Raw genomic sequence first — 24,670 nt, 5'->3', positions numbered from 1 at the left:
GTAGGACAGTGTATAGTATAGTTAGATAGGATGTCCAGGTAGGACAGTGTATAGTATAGTTAGATGGCATCTCCAGGTAGGACAGTGTATAGTATAGTTAGATGGCATCTCCAGGTAGGACAGTGTATATTATAGTTAGATGGCATGTCCAGGTAGGACAGTGTATAGTATAGTTAGATAGGATGTCCAGGTAGGACAGTGTATAGTATAGTTAGATAGGATGTCCAGGTAGGACAGTGTATAGTATAGTTAGATAGGATGTCCAGGTAGGACAGTGTATAGTATAGTTAGATAGGATGTCCAGGTAGGACAGTGTATAGTATAGTTAGATAGGATGTCCAGGTAGGACAGTGTATAGTATAGTTAGATAGGATGTCCAGGTAGGACAGTGTATAGTATAGTTAGATGGCATCTCCAGGTAGGACAGTGTATAGTATAGTTAGATGGCATCTCCAGGTAGGACAGTGTATATTATAGTTAGATGGCATGTCCAGGTAGGACAGTGTATAGTATAGTTAGATGGCATGTCCAGGTAGGACAGTGTATATTATAGTTAGATAGGATGTCCAGGTAGGACAGTGTATAGTATAGTTAGATGGCATGTTCAGGTAGGACAGTGTATAGTATAGTTAGATGGCATCTCCAGGTAGGACAGTGTATAGTATAGTTAGATGGCATGTTCAGGTAGGACAGTGTATATTATAGTTAGATAGGATGTCCAGGTAGGACAGTGTATAGTATAGTTAGATGGCATGTCCAGGTAGGACAGTGTATAGTATAGTTAGATGGCATGTCCAGGTAGGACAGTGTATAGTATAGTTAGATGGCATGTTCAGGTAGGACAGTGTATAGTATAGTTAGATAGGATGTCCAGGTAGGACAGTGTATAGTATAGTTAGATGGCATGTCCAGGTAGGACAGTGTATAGTATAGTTAGATGGCATGTTCAGGTAGGACAGTGTATAGTATAGTTAGATGGCATGTTCAGGTAGGACAGTGTATAGTATAGTTAGATAGGATGTCCAGGTAGGACAGTGTATAGTATAGTTAGATGGCATGTCCAGGTAGGACAGTGTATAGTATAGTTAGATGGCATGTTCAGGTAGGACAGTGTATATTATAGTTAGATAGGATGTCCAGGTAGGACAGTGTATATTATAGTTAGATGGCATGTCCAGGTAGGACAGTGTATAGTATAGTTAGATAGGATGTCCAGGTAGGACAGTGTATAGTATAGTTAGATGGCATCTCCAGGTAGGACAGTGTATAGTATAGTTAGATGGCATGTCCAGGTAGGACAGTGTATATTATAGTTAGATGGCATGTCCAGGTAGGACAGTGTATAGTATAGTTAGATGGCATGTTCAGGTAGGACAGTGTATAGTATAGTTAGATAGGATGTCCAGGTAGGACAGTGTATAGTATAGTTAGATGGCATCTCCAGGTAGGACAGTGTATAGTATAGTTAGATGGCATCTCCAGGTAGGACAGTGTATAGTATAGTTAGATGGCATCTCCAGGTAGGACAGTGTATAGTATAGTTAGATGGCATCTCCAGGTAGGACAGTGTATAGTATAGTTAGATGGCATCTCCAGGTAGGACAGTGTATAGTATAGTTAGATGGCATCTCCAGGTAGGACAGTGTATAGTATAGTTAGATGGCATCTCCAGGTAGGACAGTGTATAGTATAGTTAGATGGCATCTCCAGGTAGGACAGTGTATAGTATAGTTAGATGGCATCTCCAGGTAGGACAGTGTATAGTATAGTTAGATGGCATCTCCAGGTAGGACAGTGTATAGTATAGTTAGATGGCATCTCCAGGTAGGACAGTGTATAGTATAGTTAGATGGCATCTCCAGGTAGGACAGTGTATAGTATAGTTAGATGGCATCTCCAGGTAGGACAGTGTATAGTATAGTTAGATGGCATCTCCAGGTAGGACAGTGTATAGTATAGTTAGATGGCATCTCCAGGTAGGACAGTGTATAGTATAGTTAGATGGCATCTCCAGGTAGGACAGTGTATAGTATAGTTAGATGGCATCTCCAGGTAGGACAGTGTATAGTATAGTTAGATGGCATCTCCAGGTAGGACAGTGTATAGTATAGTTAGATAGGATGTCCAGGTAGGACAGTGTATAGTATAGTTAGATAGGATGTCCAGGTAGGACAGTGTATAGTATAGTTAGATAGGATGTCCAGGTAGGACAGTGTATAGTATAGTTAGATGGCATGTTCAGGTAGGACAGTGTATAGTATAGTTAGATAGGATGTCCAGGTAGGACAGTGTATAGTATAGTTAGATGGCATGTTCAGGTAGGACAGTGTATAGTATAGTTAGATAGGATGTCCAGGTAGGACAGTGTATAGTATAGTTAGATGGCATGTTCAGGTAGGACAGTGTATAGTATAGTTAGATGGCATGTTCAGGTAGGACAGTGTATATTATAGTTAGATGGCATCTCCAGGTAGGACAGTGTATAGTATAGTTAGATGGCATGTTCAGGTAGGACAGTGTATAGTATAGTTAGATAGGATGTCCAGGTAGGACAGTGTATAGTATAGTTAGATGGCATCTCCAGGTAGGACAGTGTATAGTATAGTTAGATGGCATGTTCAGGTAGGACAGTGTATATTATAGTTAGATGGCATCTCCAGGTAGGACAGTGTATAGTATAGTTAGATGGCATGTTCAGGTAGGACAGTGTATAGTATAGTTAGATAGGATGTCCAGGTAGGACAGTGTATAGTATAGTTAGATGGCATCTCCAGGTAGGACAGTGTATAGTATAGTTAGATGGCATGTTCAGGTAGGACAGTGTATATTATAGTTAGATGGCATGTCCAGGTAGGACAGTGTATAGTATAGTTAGATGGCATCTCCAGGTAGGACAGTGTATAGTATAGTTAGATGGCATGTTCAGGTAGGACAGTGTATATTATAGTTAGATGGCATGTCCAGGTAGGACAGTGTATAGTATAGTTAGATGGCATCTCCAGGTAGGACAGTGTATAGTATAGTTAGATGGCATGTTCAGGTAGGACAGTGTATATTATAGTTAGATGGCATGTCCAGGTAGGACAGTGTATATTATAGTTAGATAACATTCACAGGTAGGACAGCGTATAATTAGATAACATTCACAGGTAGGACAGTGTATAGTTAGATAACATTCACAGGTAGGACAGTGTATATTATAGTTAGATAACATTCACAGGTAGGACAGCGTATAATTAGATAACATTCACAGGTAGGACAGTGTATAGTTAGATAACATTCACAGGTAGGACAGTGTATATTATAGTTAGATAACATTCACAGGTAGGACAGCGTATAATTAGATAACATTCACAGGTAGGACAGTGTATAGTTAGATAACATTCACAGGTAGGACAGTGTATATTATAGATAGATAGCATGTTCAGACCGAACTGACTATTTATCGAGGACATTTTTCTGATATCGATAAAAATGATTAGTGGCCTAAAGGAATGTGACGTTTGATATGAAGTCTGTTAATATGGGCTATTGCTAACTGGACAATTGATAGCTACAATATTCAAGTAGTAGTTTTAAGGGTGACGTAAAAAAACTAACTGGTGCACATTAATGTGATGAATTTATCATTCAATGTATTGTTATGATGATAATTCAGTCTTCTATTGCTCCACCTTTCTGTCAGTCTTTCTTTCTCTCTGTTTTTATTAACTTTTCTTGGTTTTCCTGCGTGTCTCTCTCGCTATCCTCTGTCTCTCTCTCTCTCGCTATCCTCTGTCTCTCTCTCTCGCTATCCTCTGTCTCTCTCTCTCTTGCTATCCTCTGTCTCTCTCTCTCTTGCTATCCTCTGTCTCTCTCTCTCTTGCTATCCTCTGTCTCTCTCTCTCTTGCTATCCTCTGTCTCTCTCTCTCTCGCTATCCCCTGTCTCTCTCTCTCGCTATCCTCTGTCTCTCTCTCTCTTGCTATCCTCTGTCTCTCTCTCTCTTGCTATCCTCTGTCTCTCTCTCTCTTGCTATCCTCTGTCTCTCTCTCTCTCTTGCTATCCTCTGTCTCTCTCTCTCTCTTGCTATCCTCTGTCTCTCTCTCTCTCTTGCTATCCTCTGTCTCTCTCTCTCTCTTGCTATCCTCTGTCTCTCTCTCTCTCTTGCTATCCTCTGTCTCTCTCTCTCTCTTGCTATCCTCTGTCTCTCTCTCTCTCTTGCTATCCTCTGTCTCTCTCTCTCTCTTGCTATCCTCTGTCTCTCTCTCTCTCTTGCTATCCTCTGTCTCTCTCTCTCTCTTGCTATCCTCTGTCTCTCTCTCTCTCTCGCTATCCTCTGTCTCTCTCTCTCTCTCGCTATCCTCTGTCTCTCTCTCTCTCTCGCTATCCTCTGTCTCGCTATCCTCTGTCTCTCTCTCTCTCTCGCTATCCTCTGTCTCTCGCTCACTATCCTTCGGTCTCTCTCTGTGTATCTCTTTCTGTCTGCATCTCTTCCTCTCCCTTTTTGGCGGCCACCTCTTTCCTCCTCCCTATGTTGGAATATGGGACCAGTGTCTTTTCATTGGGACTCAGCCGTTGGGGTGGCTCGTCCATCATGGCCTGTCTCCACCCCAGACCCACCCCTCTTGTCCTGGTTGACTGGTCCCTTGGGGAGATGAGTGGACTGGACCATTGGTACACGGATGGATGGGTGGGAAGAGGAGGGGGAATTCCACCTTGGTTAACAAAATGACTGGACCTCGTATGGATTTCCTCTCAATCCCAATGGAGAGGGTCGACTGGAGTCTTTTTTTTTACCTCCGCTGGCTTTGTTGTGGTTGATGAGGAGCGTGTGTGTAGGATCTGACCCCTCTGGTTATCAGCTGCTGGGCAGCTGTATACCTGACACCATATGATCATTAATATTGATCACATTAGGAGCAATATTTAACCAGACCTCAGGCTATACCTATATCTTCTATATACAATGCCAAAACATAGTGTCAAAGCGCACAAGGTACGAGTATCAGGCTGGTGGCCTTGGCACTATCTCAGTTTGTCTTTCCCCAACTCATCGCATCCTCTCTACTCAACTCCTCAGCCATATTGGAGGAGAAGGTCAAAGGTCCTTCCCTTTGGACACTCTCATCCAATGCATTTTGAGAAGGAGGCGAGGAGAGAGGATGCAAGGAATCGAGGAGAGGTGTATTGAGGAAGAGCCTTGGTGTTGCTCTTTTGAAACTGCCATAAGTAAAATTACTGGATTTTAATTTCAGTATACCTCAGGACACCCACAATGATAATTTTAGCTTGGCTAATTATTAACCTCTCTAGGGTATGTTGGACGGTAGCGTCTCACCTCGTCAACAGCCAGTGACACTGCAGGGCGCCAAATTCAAAACAACAGAAATCCCATAATTAAAATTCCTCAAACATGCATGTATTTTACACCATTTTAAAGATACACTTGTTGTAAATCCAGCCACAGTGTCCGATTTCAAAAAGGCTTTACGACGAAAGCAAACCAAACGATTATGTTAGGTCAGAGCAAAGTCACAGAAAAACACAGCCATTTTTCCAGCCAAAGAGAGCAGTCACAAAAAGCAGAAATATAGATAAAATTCATCACTAACCTTTGATGATCTTCATCAGATGACACTCATAGGACTTCATGTTACACAATACATGTATGTTTTGTCCGGTAAAGTTCATATTTATATCCAAAAATCTTAGTTTACATTGGCGCGTTATGTTCAGTAGTTCCAAAACATCCGGTGATTTTGCAGAGAGCCACATCAATTTACAGAAATACTCTAAATAAACATTGCTAAAAGATACAACTGTTATGCATGGAATTTTAGATCCACTTCTCCTTTATGCAACTGCTGTGTCAGATAAAAAAAAAAACTTAACGGAAAAAGCAAACCATGCAATAATCTGAGTACGGCGCTCAGACGACAAATCAACCCAAAGAGATATCCGCCATGTTGTGCAGTCAACAGAAGTCAGAAATAACATTATAAACATTCACTTACCTTTGATGATCTTCATCAGAATCAACTCCCAGGAGTCCCAGTTCCACAATAAATGTTTGTTTTTTCGATAATGTCCATAATTTATGTCCAAATTCCTCCTTGTTGTTCGCGAGTTCAGTACACAATCGAAACTCACGACGCGCGTGCAAGTCCAGCGGAAAAGTCCAAAAAGTTCCGTTACTGTCCATGTCAAACTTTAGGATGTTTTTAACATAAATCTTCAATAATGTTCCAACCGGAGAATTCTTTTGTCTTCAGAAATGCTAACTCTCACATGAATGCGCATGGTCAGCTCGTGGCACTCTGGGAGAAACCTTACTCAATCTCCTCTCATTCGCCCCCACTTCACAGTAGAAGCATCAAACAAGGTTCTAAAGACTGTTGACATCTAGTGGAAGCCTTAGGAAGTGCAACATGACCCCATTTCCACTGTATCTTGAATAAGCAAAGAGTTGAAAACCTATAAACCTCAGATTTCCCACTTCCTGGTTGGATTTTTTCTCAGGTTTTTGCCTGCCATATGAGTTCTGTTATACTCACAGACATCATTCAAACAGTTTTAGAAACTTCAGAGTGTTTTCTATCCAAATCCAATAATAATAATATGCATATCCTAGGATCTGGGTTTGAGTAGCAGGCAGTTTACTCTGGGCACGCTTTTCATCCGGACGTGAAAATACTGCCCCCTACCCCAAAGAAGTTAACTGTAGGTTTGCGTCCCGAATGGCATCCTATTCCCTATACACTGCACTACTTTTGACCAGAGCTTATGGACCCTATTCAGAAGTAATACACTATAGGGTGCCATTCGGGACGCAGCCTTAGAAATGCCAATCATATCAAATGTATTTATAAGGCCCTTCTTGCATCAGCTGATATCACAAAGGGCTGTACAGAAACCCAGCCTAAAACCCCAAACAGCAAGCAATGCAGGTGTAGAAGCACGGTGGCTAGGAAAAACTATGAAGAAACCTATAGAGGAGCCAGGATATGAGGGGTGGCCAGTCCTCTTCTGGCTGTGCCGGGTGGAGATTATAACAGAACATGGCCAAGATGTTCAAATGTTCATAGATGACCAACAGGGTCAAATAATAATAATCACAGTGGTTGTAGAGGGTGCAACAGGTCAGCACCTCCAGTAGTAAATATCAGTTGGCTTTTCATAGCCGATCATTCAGAGTACCTCTACCGTTCCTGCTGTCTCTAGAGAGTTGAAAACAGCAGGTCTGGGACAGGTAGCACGTCCGGTGAACAGGTCAGGGTTCCATAGCCGCAGGCAGACCAGTTGAAACTGGAGCAGCAGCATGACCACGTGGACTGGGGACAGCAAGGAGTCATCAGGCCAGGTAGTCCTGAGGCATGGTCCTGGGGGGGAGACGGAGAACTTGAATTCACACCGGATAAGACCGGATAAATACTCCAGATATAACAGACTGACCCTAGCCCCCCTGACACATAAACTATTGCAGCATAAATACTGGAGGCTGAGACAGGAGGGCTCGTGAGACACTGTGGCCCCGTCCGACGATACCCCCGGACAGGGCCAAACAGGCAGGATATAACACCACCCACTTTGCCAACGCATAGCCCCCACTTCACTTGAGGGATTTCTTCAACCACCAACTTACTATCCTGAGATAAGGCCGAGTATAGCCCACGAAGATTTCCCCCACAGCACGAACCCGAGGGGGGGCACAAACCCGGGCAGGAAGATCACATCAGTGACTCAACCCACTCAAGTAACGCACCCCTCCTAGGGATAGCATGGAAGAGCACCAGTAAGCCAGTGACTCAGCCCCTGTAATAGGGTTTGAGGCAGAGAATCCCAGTGGAGAGGGGGGAACCGACCAGGCAGACGGCAAGGGCGGTTCGTTGCTCCAGTGCCTTTCCGTTCACCTTCACACTCCTGGGCAGACTACACTCAATCATAGGACCTACTGAAGAGATGAGTCTTCGGTGAAGACTTAAAGCTCGAGACCGAGCCTGCGTCTCTCACATGGATAGGCAGACCATTCCATAAATATGGAGGTCTATAGGAGAAAGCCCTGCCTCCAGCTGTTTGCTTAGAAATTCTAGGGACAGTAAGGAGGCCTGCGTCTTGTGATCATAGCGTACGTGTAGTTATGTACGGCAGGACCAAATCGGAAAGATGGGTAGGAGCAAGCCCATGTAATGCTTTGTAGGTTAGCAGTAAAACCTTGAAATCAGACCTAGCCTTAACAGGAAGCCAGTGTAGAGAGGCTAGCACTGGAGTAATATGATCCATTTTTGGGGTTCTAGTCAGGATTCTAGCAGCCGTGTTTATCACTAACTGAAGTTTATTTAGTACTTTATCTGGGTGGCTGGAAAGATTATAGAAGTAGTCTAACCTAGAAGCGACAAAAGCTTGGATGAATTTTTCTGCATAATTTTTGCAATGTTACGTAGATGGAAAAAAGCTATCCTTGAAACAGTCTTGATATGTTCGTCAAAAAAGAGATCAGGGTCCAGAGTAACGCAGAGGTCCTTCAGTTTTATTTGAGACAACTGTACAACCATCAAGATTGTCAGATTCAACAGAAGATCTCTTTGTTTCTTGGGACCTACAACTAGCATCTTTATTTTGTCCGAGTTTAAAAGTAGAACATTTTCCGCCATCCAGTTATGTCGGAAACACAGGCTTCCAGGCAGGGCAATTTTGGGGCTTCACCATGTTTAATCGAAATGTATAGCTCTGTGTCGTCCGCATAGCAATGAAAGTTAATATTATGTTTCTGAATGACATCACCAAGAGGTAAAATATATAGTGAAAACAATAGTGGTCCTAAAACAGAGCCTTGAGGAGCACAGAAATTTACAGTTGATTTGTAAGAGGACAAACCATTTAAAGAGACAAACTGTTATCTTTCCGACAGAAAAGATCTAAACCAGGCCAGAAATTATCCGTGTAGAACAATTTGGGTTTCCAATCTCTCCAGAAGAATGTGGTGATCGATGGTATCAAAAGCAGCACTATGGTCTAGGAGCACGAGGACAAATGCAGAGCCTTGGTCTGATGCCATTAGAAGGTAATTTACCTCCTTCACGAGTGCAGTCTCAGTGCTATGATGGGCTCTAAAACCAGACTGAAGCGTTTCGTATAGATTGTTTGTCTTCAGGAAGGCAGTGAGTTGCTGTGCAACAGCTTTCAATTTTTTTTTGAGAGGAATGGGAGATTCGATACAGGCTGATTAGTTTTTTATATTTTCTGGGTCAAGGTTTGGCTTTTTCAAGAGAGGCTTTATTACTGCCACTGTTAGTGAGTTTGGTACACAGTACACATCCGGTGGATAGGGAGATTTTTAATATGTTCAACATAGGAGGACCAAGCACAGGAAGCAGCTCTTTCAGTAGTTTAGTTGGAACAATTTCCAGCATGCAACTTGAAGGTTTAGAGGCCATGACTATTTTCATCAATGTGTCACAAGATATAGTATTAAAAAACTTGAGTGTCTCCCTTGATCTTAGGTCTTAGGTTTTGTGCAGACTCAGGACAACTGAGCTTTGTAGAAATACGCAGATTTAAAGAGGAGTCCGTAATTAGCTTTCTAATGTTCATGATCTTTTAGTCAAAAGTTCATGAATTTATCACTGCTGAAGTGAAAGCCATCCTCTCTTGGGGAATGCTGCTTCTTAGTTAGCTTTGCGACAGTATCAAAAATACATTTTGGATTGTTCTTATTTTCCTCAATTAAGTTGGAAAAGTAGGATGATCGAGCAGCAGTGAGGGCTCTTCGATACTGCACGGTACTGTCTTTCCAAGCTAGTCGGAAGACTTCCAGTTTGGTGCAGCGCCATTTCCTTTCCAATTAGCTGGAAGCTTTTTTCAGAGCTCGGGTATTTTCTGTATACCAGGGAGCTAGTTTCTTATGGCAAATGTTTTTTGTTTTTAGGGGTGCGACTGCATCTAGAGTATTACACAAGGTTAAATTGATTTCCTCAGTTAGGTGGTTAACTGATTTTTGTACTCTGATGTCCTTGGGTAGGTGGAGGGAGTCTGGAAGGGCATCCAGGAATCTTTGGGTTGTCCGAGAATTTATAGCATGGCTTTTGATGATCCTTGGTTGGGGTCTGAGCAGATTATTTGTTGCGATTGCAAACGTAATAAAATGGTGGTCCGATAGTCCAGGATTATGAGGAAATACATTAAGATCCACAACATTTATTCCACGGGACAAAACTTGGTCCAGAGTATGACTGTGGCAGTGAGTAGGTCCGGAGACATGTTGGACAAAACCCACTGAGTCGATGATGGCTCCGAAACCCTTTTGGAGGAGGTCTGTGGACTTTTACATGTGACTATTAAAGTCACCAAAAATTTGAATATTATCTGCCATGACTACAAGATCCGATAGGAACTCAGTGAGGAAAGCTGTATACAGCCCAGGAGGCCTGTAACAGTAGCTATAAAAAGTGATTGAGTAGGCTGCATAGATTTCATGACTAGAAGCTCAAAAGACGAAAACTGTCTTTTTTTTATATATTTTTTTTGTAAATTGAAATTTGCTATTGTAAATGTTATCTACACCTCTGCCTTTGAGGGATGCGCGGGGGATATGGTCACTAGTGTAATCAGGAGGAGAGGCCTCATTTAAAGACACAGTCAACTTAGTTTATGTAAACTTCTGACCCACTGGAATTGTGATACAGTGAGTTATAAGTTAAATAATCTGTCTGTAAACAATTGTTGGAAAAATCACTTGTGTCATGCACAAAGTAGATGTCCTAACCGACTTGCCAAAACTATAGTTTGTTATCAAAACATTTGTGGAGTGTTTGAAAAACGAGTTTTAATGACTCCAACCTAAGTGTATGTAAACTTCCGACTTCAACTGTATTCCTTAATTCCATTATTTTAGGTTGTGTGTATTGTTAGGTATTACTGCATTGTTGGAGCAAGAAACACAAGCATTTCGCTACACCCGTAATAACATCTCCTAAACATAAAATGTGATTTGATTATTCTAAGCATGGTCAGAGATGATGCACATTGCCTGGTTACCCAGACTCCTTTCTACGGCCAAACGCTAAGCCCTCGGACGTTAGTTTCTTCACTGCATTGAGTCTGGATCGGAGTACCTCCCTATACAACTTCTAGAACGCAAACACATTCTAACAAATAAACACATTCTAAAGTTCTGATTGGTCCCAGAAACCGATGGGTTGGACCAGGGCCAGGACACACGTGGGTAAAGAGGTTTTTAGAAAATGTGTCATTGGCTTTGGTACTTAGAGATGATCCAGTCGCTGATGCCTTTGTTTTGAATTACACCCCTCATTTTGACGTCGCCACAAACAACTTCAAAGATGGCAGTCTCAGACTGAAGTATGTAGCGAGCATAGAGCAGCAGAAGAATTCAGTTTGAGTCATCAGGCAAGATATCACACCCAAACAGCACACAGAGCGGGGGACAGACAACAACGTAAAAGTGTGTGTGTACACTAGACAATACTCCCCAGTCAAGTCTCACACCTCCACTAGAACAGTCCCATTCATCACAGTATCCCAGACAGGACAAGGGTCACACAAAACACACACCTCATTACACAGGAATGCAAGAGACAACATCAACCGTAACGTCAGTCTAGTACAGTGCGGCTCACATCATAAACAAGGTCTCTCTGACCGGACCTTGGAAGGAACACACACCCCTCCTCCTCCTGTTTAATCATCTCACCATCAAGGATGAGGCGGGAGGATATTTACTCAGATTGAAAAGGAATGTGTCTTGTAGACTTGTTTAAGTGCTGCTGTGCGGTTTGTTGCTAACCATTTTAATTACCATTATATATTTTTCCACCTCAACTTTTTCACCCCGGAAGTCTTCGTCTGGACCTCCACCAGCCGAAGCTAAGTAGTAACATTAACATTATGCCTTCTAATTGCAGTCACTGTTCTCATAATATACAGGAGAACCATCGCCTTATGGCGAGGATAGCCGTGCTGCAAGCCCAGCTTCAGATAAAATCGTTAGGCAAGGGTCATTTAAGTGTAGGAAAGGATGAAACAGTGTCTGTGCCACCAGTAAGTACAGATAGATCCCCTCGCACAGTCCCCGCAGCCGGACAACCTTCTCATGGCTTCTGGAAGGAAATGCTGTAGGAATGCTCAACCGCTGTCGCTTATTCAGTCAACAAACTTTCAACCGGTTCTCCACATTAAGCAACGGGTCGGAGTCAGAGGCCGCACTTTCTCTGGTCTCTCCTTCTCCCGTTATGGGGTCTGAGACGCCGAAGCCTCCCACCAATACCTCTGACAAATTGAAAAACCTAGTCATTGGCGACTCCATTACCTGCAGTATTAGACTTAAAACGAATCATCCAGCAATCATACACTGTTTACCACGGGGCAGGGCTACCGACGTTAATCTGAAGATGGTTCTGGCTAAGGCTAAAACTGGCAAGTGTAGAGAGTATAGGGATATTGTTGTCCACGTCGGTACCCACGATGTTAGGATGAAACAGTCAGAGGTCACCAAGCGCAACATAGCTTCAGCGTGTAAATCAGCTAGAAAGATATCAGCATCGAGTAATTGTCTCTGGCCCCCTCCCAGTTAGGCGGGGGGGGGTGATGAGCTCTACAGCAGTCTCAACTCAATCGTGATGGAAAACTGTTTTCTGCCCCTCCCAAAAAATAGAATTTATAGATAATTGGCCGTCTTTCTGGGACTCACCCACAAGCAGGACCAAGCCTGACCTGCTAAGGAGTGACGGACTCCATCCTAGCTGGAGGGGTGCTCTCATCTTATCTACCAACATAGATAGGGCTCTAACTCCCCTAGCTCCACAATGAGATAGGGTGCAGGCCAGGCAGCAGGCTGTTAGCCAGCCTGCCAGCTAAGTGGAGTCTGCCACTAGCACAGTCAGTGTAGTCAGCTCAGCTATCCCCATTGAGACCGTGTCTGTGCCTCGACCTAGGTTGGGCAAAACTAAACATGGCAGTGTTCGCCTTAGCAATCTCACTGGAATAAAGACCCCCTCCATTACTGTCATTATTGAAAGAGATTGTAAAATCTCACATCTCAAAATAGGGCTACTTAATGTTAGATCCCTCACTTCCAAGGCAGTTATAGTCAATGAACTAATCACTGATCATAATCTTGATGTGATTGGCCTGACTGAAACATGGCTTACGCCTGATGAATTTACTGTGTTAAACGTTAGCTTTTTTACATGGCGCATATTGCACTTTTACTCTCTATCCAACACATTGTTTTTGTATTATTTAAACCTAATTGAACACGTTTCATTATTTATTTGAGGCTAAATTGATTTTATTGATGTATTCTATTAAGTTAGTTTGATTTCACAGAAGTGTGATTGACTTGGAGTTACATTGTGTTGTTTTAGTGTTCCATTTATTTTTTTGAGCAGTGTATGAATAGGCTCTAGTATCTACATCTGTGTTTAGTATGTGTTTTACAACTTTAACATTAGCTAGGTGTAGTCCTCTCTGGATGATCATTGGGACAAAAATACGAACTGACCGGTCAACCGAAACTCGTCATTTCGAACTGGGACTTTTTCTACTTGTAAAGGCTACATACAAACACACACTACCGTTCAAAAGTTTGGGGTGTCCTTGTTTTTTAAAGAAAAACAAATGTTTTGTCCATTAAAATAACATCAAATTGATCAGAAATACAGTGTAGACATTGTTAATATTGTAAATAACTATTGTAGCTGGAAATGGTAGATTTGGCAGACTATCTACATGGTGTACAGAGGCCCATTATCAGCAACCATCACTTCTGTGTTCCAATGGCACGTTGTGTTTATCATTTTAAAAGGCTAATTGATCATTAGAAAACCCTTTTGCAGTTATGTTAGCACAGCTGAAAACTGTTGTACTGATTAAAGAAGCAATAAAACTGGCCTTCTTTAGACTAGTTGAGTATCTGGAGCATCATCATTTGTGGGTTCGATTACAGGCTCAAAATGGCCAGAAACAAGGAACTTTCTTCTGAAACTCGTCAGTCTATTCTTGTTCTGAGAAATGATGGCCATTCCATGCGAGAAATTGCAAAGAAACTGAAGATCTCATACAACGCTGTGTAATCAAATCAAATCAAATGTTATATTTCACATACACATGGTTAGCAGATGTTAATGCGAGTGTAGGGAAATGCTTGTGCTTCTAGTTCCGACAATGCAGTAATAACCAACGAGTAATCTAACCTAACAATTCAACAACTACTACCTCATACACACAAGTGTAAAGGGATAAAGAATATGTACATAATGATATATGAATGAGTGATGGTACAGAACGGCATAGGCAAGATGCAGTAGATGGTATAGAGTACAGTATATACATATGAGATGAGTAATGTAGGGTATGTAAACATTATTTTGCCAGCAGCATACCACCCTGCATACCACTGCTGGCTTGCTTCTGAAGCTAAGCAGGGTTGGTCCTGGTCAGTCCCTGGATGGGAGACCAGATGCTGCTGGAAGTGGTGTTGGAGGGCCAGTAGGAGGCACTCTTTCCTCTGGTCTAAAAAATATCCCAATGCCCCAGGGCAGTGATTGGGGACACTGTCCTGTGTAGGGTGCCGTCTTTCGGATGGGACGTTAAACGGGTGTCCTGACTCTCTGAGGTCATTAAAGATCCCATGGCACTTATCGTAAGAGTAGGGGTGTTAACCCCGGTGTCCTGGCTAAATTCCCAATCTGGCCCTCAAACCATCATGGTCACCTAATAATCCCCAGTTTACAATTGGCTCATTCATCCCCCTCCTCTCCCCTGTAACTATTCCCCAGGTCGTTGCTGCAAATGAGAATGTGTTCTCAGTCAACTTACCTGGTAAAATAACGGTAAAAAAAAAAATATATATATATGAAGTGGCATTGTTTAAAGTGGCTAGTGATACATTTTTACATACATTTCCATCAATTCCCATTATTAAAGTGGCTGGAGTTGAGTCAGTATGTTCGCAGCGGCCACTAAATGTTAGTGGTGGCTGTTTAATAGTCTGATGGCCTTGAGATAGAAGCTGTTCTTCAGTCTCTCGGTCCCTGCTGTGATGCACCTGTACTGACCTCGCCTTCTGGATGATAGCGGGGTGAACAGGCAGTGGCTCGGGTGGTTGTTGTCCTTGATGATCTTTATGGCCTTCCTGTGACATCGGGTGGTGTAGGTGTCCTGGAGGGTGGTTTGCCCCCAGTGATGCGTTGTGCAGACCTCACTACCCTCTGGAGAGCCTTACGGTTGTGGGCGGAGCAGTTGCCGTACCAGGCGCTGATACAGCCCGACAGGATGCTCTCGATTGTGCATCTGTAGAAGTTTGTGAGTGCTTTTGGTGACAAGCTGAATTTCTTCAGCCTCCTGAGGTTGAAGAGGCGCTGCTGCGCCTTCACAACGCTGTCTGTGTGGGTGGACCAATTCAGTTTGTCCGTGATGTGTACGCCGAGGAACTTTAACTTACTACCCTCTCCACTACTGTCCTGTCGATGTGGATAGGGGGGTGCTCCCTCTGCTGTTTCCTGAAGTCCACAATCATCTCCTTTGTTTTGTTTTGTTTTGTTGACGTTGAGTGTGATGTTATTTTCCTGACACCACACTCCGAGGGCCCTCACCTCCTCCCTGTAGGCTGTCTCGTCATTGTTAGTAATCAAGCCTACCACTGTACTGTCATCTGCAAACTTGATGATTTGAGTTGGAGGCGTGCATGGCCACGCAGTCATGGGTGAACAGGGAGTACAGGAGAGGGCTCAGAATGCACCCTTGTGGGGCCCCAGTGTTGAGGATCAGCAGGGTGGAGATATTGTTACCTACCCTCACCACCTGGGGGAGGCCCGTCAGGAAGTCCAGTACCCAGTTGCACAGGGCGGAGTCGAGACCCAGGGTCTCGAGCTTGAGGACGAGTTTGGAGGGTACTATGGTGTTAAATGCTGAGCTGTAGTCAATGAACAGCATTCTCACACAGGTATTCCTCTTGTCCAGATGGGTTAGGGCAGTGTGCAGTGTGGTTGCGATTGCGTCATCTGTGGACCTATTGGGTCAGTAAGCAAATTGGAGTGGGTCTAGGGTGTCAGGTAGGGTGGAGGTGATATGGTCCTTGACTAGTCTCTCAAAGCACTTCATGATAACGAAAGTGAGTGCTACGGGACGGTAGTCGTTTAGCTCAGTTACCTTAGCTTTCTTGGGAACAGGAACAATGGTGGCCCTCTTGAAGCATGTGGGAACAGCAGACTGGGATAAGGATTGATTGAATATGTCCGTAAACACACCAGCCAGCTGGTCTGCGCATGCTCTGAGGACGCGGCTGGGAATGCCGTCTGGGCCTGCAGCCTGTACTTCTCCCTTCACAGAACAGAGCAAACTAGCTCTAACCAGAATAAAAAGAGGAGTGGGAGGTCCCGGAGCACAAGTACATTCGAGTGTCTAGTTTGCGAGAACAGACTCCTCACAAGTCTTCAACTGGCAGCTTCATTAAATAGTACCCACAAAACACCAGTCTCAACGTCAACAGAGAAGAGGCAACTCCGGGAGGCTCTGTCCAGTGTCTGTGTTCTTTTGCTCATCTTAATATTACATTTTTATTGGCCAGTCTGAGATATGTCTTTTTCTTTGCAACTCTGCCTAGAAGGCCAACATCCCGGAGTCACCTCTTCACTGTTGACGTTGAGACAGTTGGATATAGCCATCTGCAGTGCTACTACTTCCCGCGGCTATGGTTGTGACAGGTTTATGGTTTGTTTGTTGTTGGTATATTTACATATTGGATTTTTTCTGACATTTCTTGATTGCTTGTGCTTTGTTTTTTAATTTAGGTTTTTGTGTACCTGTTTGACATTTCACTGCATTGTTAGGAGCCAGTAACATAAGCATTTTGCTGCACCCAAAATAACATCTGCTAAACTGTGTACGTGACCAATAAAGTCTTATTATATTTTATAGGGAGATAAGGAAGTACCTTTTATTGGCTGTGGACTGGAATGTGTATGTTTGTGTAATGTGTACATTATATGAGAGGGGTGTGTGTGTGTACAATATTATGCGAAAGTGTGTGTTGAGCTTTGACGTGGGAGTGCCTAGTTATGATGTAGGAAATCTCTGCTCTTCACCAACCAACAGCCATCTGCTCTACAGGGCCATCTGGGAATCAGATGAACAAGGGAGGGAAGGGAGGGAGAGAAAGGAGATGGATGAAATACGGAATCCATGTTTTCACCTCTAAGTTCTGTCACCTGGCCTGGACCATGGGTCTCTGACGTCTCTCTGTTCCCAGCACAATCACTCACTCACTCACTCACTCACTCACTCACTCACTCACTCACTCACTCACTTTATAGAAAAAGGTGGAGGTTGTGGTAGAGGACAAAGACTGTGGATGAACTTATCCCTACCCAGACAGAGTGCACTGAGGCTGGTTTAGGGAGACCGTTGCACCAGCCAGCCACAGAGAGGGCTCCAGAAAAGTGATTCAAAGCTCCAGGAATCCCTGGCATTTGGCAGACCGAGGCGAAGAGAGTCCTTATGGGAATAAATAAGGATGTGTTAAGGTCAACATTCATCCCTATGTGCCCTGTGTGTACACTGGAGAGAAACACACACAGACTGACTCCACTAGTCTACCAAGAAGGCACATGTCCTGCATTCTAGTGAATGAATGCATTGATTAATACTGGAGAGATTTAACAGTTTCTTCATGGCAATTGAGCTTGTTTTGGTGGTTGTCCCTGTCCAGTTAGCTAGACATTTTCAAAATCAATTCTAACTCTTCATGTAAATTACATTGGTTTGTCTTTGATCGAGTGTAATTTCTGTCTGTTTCGATATCACACTGAATTTTTTGAGGTTACGTATTTTGCAAGTAACCAGATTCTTTGCCCTCTTTATTTAACATCTTGTGTCAGCGGCCCACTTTAACGAGCTACAGTAAACGCCTTTATTTTTCTCCACAGGGCTGCATCTCAATAGTCTAAAGGGGCTTCCTCTCCTCGTCGCCTGTCCTTCATCGGCACTGATGTGAAAGAGCTGGACAAGTGAACGCTATTTCCTGTAACTGTAACGGATGTGAAATGGCTAGCTAGTTAGCGGGTACGCGCTAATAGCGTTTCAATCAGTTATGTCACTTGCTCTGAAACCTAGAAGTAGTGTTGCCCCTTGCTCTGCAAGGGCCGACGCTTTTGTGGAGCGATGGGTAACGATGCTTTGTGGGTGACGGTTGTTGATGTGTGCAGAGGGTCCCTGGTTCGTGCGAGGGGACGGGTTAAAGTTATACTGTTACATTGGTGCCGTGACCCGGATCACTGGTTGCTGCGGAAAAGGAGGAGGTCGAAAGGGGGGTGAGTGTAACGGATGTGAAATGGCTAGCTAGTTAGCGGGTACGCGCTAATAGTGTTTCAATCAGTTACGTCACTTGCTCTGAAACCTAGAAGTAGTGTTGCCCCTTGCTCTGCAAGGGCCGCGGCTTTTGTGGAGCGATGGGTAACGATGCTTCGTGGGTGACTGTTGTTGATGAGTGCAGAAGGTCCCTGGTTCGCGCCCGAGGTCGGGGCGAGGGGACGGTTTAAAGTTATACTGTTACATAACTACGATGTGGAATTAGGTGTGACCGACTGCATCGATTCGGTCTTATGTAGCAACATTTGAAACGGTGTATTTTACATTAGATAAAAGTAGAGACTCAGTGCTAGAAAATTGTATATCATACACTACAGTTGAGGAACAATGGGAAAGTAATTCTGCTTTGAAAGTTGATCAACTTGTAACCCCACTTTTGAGAAAATGACACTTGAATGTTTTGGTACACCTACCGGAGAGCCCTTCTTTGGTTACACCCATTCAGCATTGTTCGCACCCTCTTATGCCTTAGTCCTACCCATCTCTTTAAGGATTCACATGTGAGGTCATGTGCTAAATGGAGTGAGTAGTTTAGTAAACAACCAAAAATTTCAAGACTTAGTGGTACAATTAGTAGCCTACAATAAGGAAAACTCCAGGTAAAAGTACACTATCTAGTCCTTGGCCTGTATCCTATTCTGACTTTGGTTCAGGTCATGTTGTTCTTCACATTACCGTCAAAGTTTATTTGTCACATGCACAGGATACAGAAGGTGTAAACGGTACAGTGAAATGGTTAGTAATATCAAAAACAAAGTGTAAGATCAAATATTTTTATTATTAGATGATGCTCACCTGACACATTTGTTTAAATTGATGGGTCATGTGAAGGAAATGCTATAACCACCCCCCAGCCACATCTAGCTAAATGGATGGGTCATTATTCTCTAGACATGAAAATACAATAGATGGCCGTAATCACCCCCAGACACACCTGGCTAACTTGATGGGTCATGTACTCATCTGGCGAAGTGGAGTCTTTTGTTTAGACATATAGCTAGCTAGATAATGAACTGGCATAATCCCAACTCATACTACTATCAATACAAACATTGTTATAGTTGTAGTATGTATCTGCAAGTAGCTAAAGAGCTAACAAACTAGGTTCAATGTTAGCTAGCAAACATTAAGCTGTAACTAGCAATGCAAATAGGTTTCTGATTCAAATAATATTACTACAAGATCATACATGTAACGTTAGCTAGCGAGCCAGCAAGCTAACATTCGCTTCAACTTGCAATGAAAATGACTTTCTGACCATTATAAACGTATAATATCTGAAAATGTAGCTAGACTCTTACCCGTATACATGGCTGAACGCTTCACGGCAGACTGGAACCATTTAACTCTGTTTTGTTTGTAGATACATCTTGTTTGGCCAGCGTTGTGTCAAGTCACTCCAGTTTACACTGACCGTGGCATCTACAGAAAGTAGCCCATCACTTTTTCTAACTGATCTGTCGATAGCGCCTGCTAAACTCAGGGCATCAATGTTGAGAAAAGTAAGAACTTTTGTAGTTCTTGATGGTTAACGTTATATCTTTTAAAAATGCAGCGGTAGAAAGGACTATCAACACATACTGAGCAGCTCACGTTATAGACAAGCATGCGACATAGCAGACCAATCCAAACTCATCTCCCGGCATGTGCAGCCCGTCCATCTCAGCCAATCATGGATAGCTGGAAGGTTCCTTCTTTTCCCGTGGCTAAACCAACTAGGCTCATAATTTTTAGAATTTTATTTGTATATACGGATGGAATAGAAGTTATTTATTAAAGCACATGAAAGGTCACATGTTCCAGAAGGCATTTATGCCAAGAAATACGTGTTTTTACATTCAAATGCCTCTCCTGTGAAGTTGTGACGTGCGACATACGCCTAGTTTCCTGAAACGAGTCACAGATGACCCTGGAAAGCCGTTTTAGATGATTTAGAAGCGTCCTTGGTCGTATTTCATAACGTACCAACATTAACTTAACCAATAAGAATGATTGTTTCGTTGTCCGTTTTGATACAGTGTGCCCTAATGAATACTACCCAGGCATCTCAGCAGCCTATGGTAGTAACTCCTGTTTCTGCTGCTAAAGGGGTGGTAGTAACTCCTGTTTCTGCTGCTAAACTATTTTACGGCACCATTTTCACCCCTGGAAGTTTATGCAACGGCGCTCGCTGGGCACCTCACCCACTGTTTAATGAAGGGATCATTATGGAAAAGCGATGTTTGGACAGCAACACAAAGGGGCCCTTTGTAAATGGGTGTGTTTTACACATGCAGCATTCAGGGGGCCTAAAGAGCTCTCACACTAACATTTACTCTCTCTCTCTGTCTCTCTCTCGGACTCTGTTGTTATTCCCCAGGTAGCCAGTCTGACAGAAACATATAGCGTCTGTGTAGTTGGTAGGCCTCTTCACCATAGGAGTCCAAGCCCCACCTTACGGTCACACCCACAGCCCTGCAAGAAGTTCAAGGTAGAAATCAAACCAACTGTACGCCTTTACAACACTGCTTTTAAGACACTGCCTTTTTACACCTCCTGAAGTGCAGCAGCTCATTATTGAGCTACTAACAGCCAGTAGCTTCACTTCAGCTCTGAGGAAAAGACTTCTGTACTCCACCACCCTGAAAAGAGGATTAGTCCAGTGTGTTTTAGTTCCAGAGGGGGGTGGGTTGGTCCACGTCAGTCGTAAATGAATTTATAGACTAGTTGTTCAGTGTTTCAGAACTTGTGTGTGATCCTTTAGCTGCTTTACGGTCTGCCTTGTTCCGCACAAATCCAAGCATGGATCATTCTAGCCATCTTCCCCAGTGTCTCAGCTGGTTAGTGAGCTGTGTGTGCTCCTTGTCTGCTATCTGTTGTAGATTATAGGGCTTGATTCATCTTCTGTATACAGCGTTCTGATAGTTATTTTTGCATCACTCACTTACTGCATCAATCACACATGATGTATTTAAGTCACATAAATATGGTTGAAAGGGCCATTACCAAGGCCATCCACTCCCATGCAAATGGATTGGCCACATTTGACGTTGCGACAGTAAACTAATTCCCCTAAGCACGTTTTCTAGCCATATGCTATTTGGCATTACCGGCATGAAGTGGAGTGGAAAAAGTAGAATAAATAGACTGAATAATCGCTATAATGTTTACTAATGTCAGCCTTTTGATGCCAACGTGCTAAATATGGACACCACTTTGGCTTAAGCATTAAAGCGTAAAGAGTAACTATTAAGTCAGCAGCTCTTCAGTTAATGCAGGTTCTAGTTCTGTACTGAAACATTGTGTACTGTAATATCTGGGTTATTTTGCTCCATCACTGTCCGTTTGTGATTCAGTCAGTTCCATTTCCTAGTCTGCTGACATCATGAGAGAGAGAGAGTCTGGGACCAGAGTTGGGGTGTTTTAATGCACAGTGTGTGTGTGCCTGCTATTCATCACATTGGACTGTATGTTCCTTGGTGTGGTATAACAGAGTGTGTAATGTTTGCCTTCAGGGCTTGACCATACATCATTTAGTTGTGTGAAAGCAGATGTGTGTGTGTGTGTGTGTGTGAAAGCAGATGTGTGTGTACCTGCTATTCATCACCTTGGACTGTATGTTCCTTGGTGTGGTATAACAGAGTGTGTAATGTTTGCCTTCAGGGCTTGACCATACATCATTTAGTTGTGTGAAAGCAGATGTGTGTGTGTGTGTGTATGTGTACCTGCTATTCATCACATTGGACTGTATGTTCCTTGGTGTGGTATAACAGAGTGTGTAATGTTTGCCTTCAGGGCTTGACCATACATCATGTAGTGCGTGTGTCCTAGGGGTCTTTGGTAATGCTACAGTCTGGAAATACGTACCTAACCTCACCTGTTAAAACTGTCACTGACTTCACAGACCGACTGTTATAGATCAACTGTGGTGACGAAAAGGAGCAAGTAAATCTCTTCAGAAGCTCTTCAAAATCCATGACATTACTAGGGCTGACGCTGTGCCTTTCCAGCACATTTACATTACATTTACATTTAAGTCATTTAGCAGACGCTCTTATCCAGAGCGACTTACAAATTGGTGCATTCACCTAATGACATCCAGTGGAACAGCCACTTTACAATAGTGCATCTAGATCTTTTAAGGGGGGGGGGGGGGGGGGGGGGCAGAAGGATTGCTTTATCCTATCCTAGGTATTCCTTGAAGAGGTGGGGTTTCAGGTGTCTCCGGAAGGTGGTGATTGACTCCGCTGTCCTGGCGTCGTGAGGGAGTTTGTTCCACCATTGGGGTGCCAGAGCAGCAAACAGTTTTGACTGGGCTGAGCGGGAACTGTACTTCCTCAGTGGTAGGGAGGCGAGCAGGCCAGAGGTGGATGAACGCAGTGCCCTTGTTTGGGTGTAGGGCCTGATCAGAGCCTGAAGGTACTGAGGTGCCGTTCCCCTCACAGCTCCGTAGGCAAGCACCATGGTCTTGTAGCGGATGCGAGCTTCAACTGGAAGCCAGTGGAGAGAGCGGAGGAGCGGGGTGACGTGAGAGAACTTGGGAAGGTTGAACACCAGACGGGCTGCGGCGTTCTGGATGAGTTGTAGGGGTTTAATGGCACAGGCAGGGAGCCCAGCCAACAGCGAGTTGCACGGTTCCAGTAGCTATGGTGGATGTGTATCCAGGCCAGTACAGCACCGCTTGGCTCTGCTGAGTTTGGCCCTACGGTGTGAATCAGGCCCTGTAGCATTGTGTGTAAACAGATATAAACACACAAATTAGAAATTTAACTTTAAAGTCTGTCGCGATATTGTCCACTTTGTTGAACTAACTTTTAATTTCTATCTCTTTACGCTTCTGAAGTTTCAGGGAGTAACTCCTCTGATCATTCCTCTCCTCCTCTCTCATCCTTCTCTCCTTTCATCTGTCCTCTGCCGTGTTGTCGTCCCCTCCAATGTTATAAATGGCTGCTTGTTTTTCCTGCTGTGTCAGAGGCAGAACTGTTGTCTGCTGCTGCTGTGGAATATTTATTTCTTCCTAGGCCGTCCCTCATTCACTTCACTACACAGTTCCCGTAACACCCTACGTAGCTGGCCTGGTGCACTAGCTCTCTCACTGTCTGTCTGGTTCTCTCTAGCTCTCTCACTGTCTGTCTGGTTCTCTCTAGCTCTCTCACGGTCTGTCTGGTTCTCTCTAGCTCTCACCCACTTGTCAGTACTCACTCTCCACAGTGTTCTCTCACTCGCTCTCCTGTTTTCAGTACGGTGATTAATATTTTTATACAGCCTTCTCTTTCATGTACACATTCACACCCCTTGTAGTGCTGATTTGGGATGAGGTCTCCCCTCTGGTTCAATATGCTTGAAAAGGCTAAACTGATCTTGGTTCAGCACTACTCTGAGACTTTATGAATACAGACAAGAGAGCGATGCATGCCTCCCATCTTCCCCAGTGTCTCAGCTGGTTAGTGAGCTGTGTGTGCTCCTTGTCTGCTATCTGTTGTAGATTATAGGGCTTGATTCATCTTCTGTATACAGCGTTCTGATAGTTATTTTTGCATCACTCACTTACTGCATCAATCACACAGCACCTTGACATGATGAAGATGTCTGCTTAAACACACAGCACCTTGACATGATGAAGATGTCTGCTTAAACACACAGCACCTACACACAGCACCTACAGGAGGCCTGTCAAACTGTGTGTGGACGACAGGCGGTCTAACCAAAAAGCTCCCTTTCATCACACCACCCCACCAAGTCTTTCAACCATCGTCAAAGAGCATCTCCCTGTGACTCACAAAACAACAATCAGGCTTGGAATTCATTCATTATTCAAGGACTAAGCATTCATGAATAAAGATGTTTGTCATGCACAGGGAGATGGTTGAATGCTAAATAATGCTTGTTGTTTCTGTTTGAAGATTTGGCTTGAATATGCAAATGAAATATGCATTTAAAGTACATATTTCCGGTTAAGAAGTCGGTCATTTATTGGTTGCTATTTACTTTGTGTTTTGCACGGTAGCTCGATACATAGTAGTAGTTAGTGCAATAAATAACAAAAGGCTTCCCGCAACATTCGAGTCTCAAATACCATATGGCTTCTTCAAATCAAACTTTATTTGCCACATGCGCTGAATACAACAAGTGTAGACTTTACCGTGAAATGCTTACTTACAAGCCCTTAACCAACAGTGCAGTTCAAGAAGAAGAAAATATTTACCAAATAGGCAAAAATAAAAAGTAACACAGTAAGAATAACAATAACGAGGCTATATAGAGGCGGCACCGGTACCGAGTCAGTGTGCGGGGGCACCGGCTAGTTGAGGTAATCTGTACATGTA

General features: G+C 43.5%; 1 protein-coding gene across 2 annotated transcripts in view; it reads left to right on the top strand.

Annotated features, from left to right (window-relative positions):
* LOC129815666 (plexin-B1-like) overlaps positions 1 to 24,670 on the top strand; it is a 148,928-nt gene that overhangs the window by 38,173 nt on the left and 86,085 nt on the right. The window lies entirely within an intron of this gene.

This window comes from Salvelinus fontinalis, chromosome 18, assembly GCF_029448725.1.
Source record: "Salvelinus fontinalis isolate EN_2023a chromosome 18, ASM2944872v1, whole genome shotgun sequence".
NCBI classification, from domain to species: Eukaryota; Metazoa; Chordata; class Actinopteri; order Salmoniformes; family Salmonidae; genus Salvelinus; species Salvelinus fontinalis.
The sequence above is the reverse complement of the archived record's forward strand: the minus strand, read 5'-3'. Positions and strand labels throughout refer to the sequence as shown.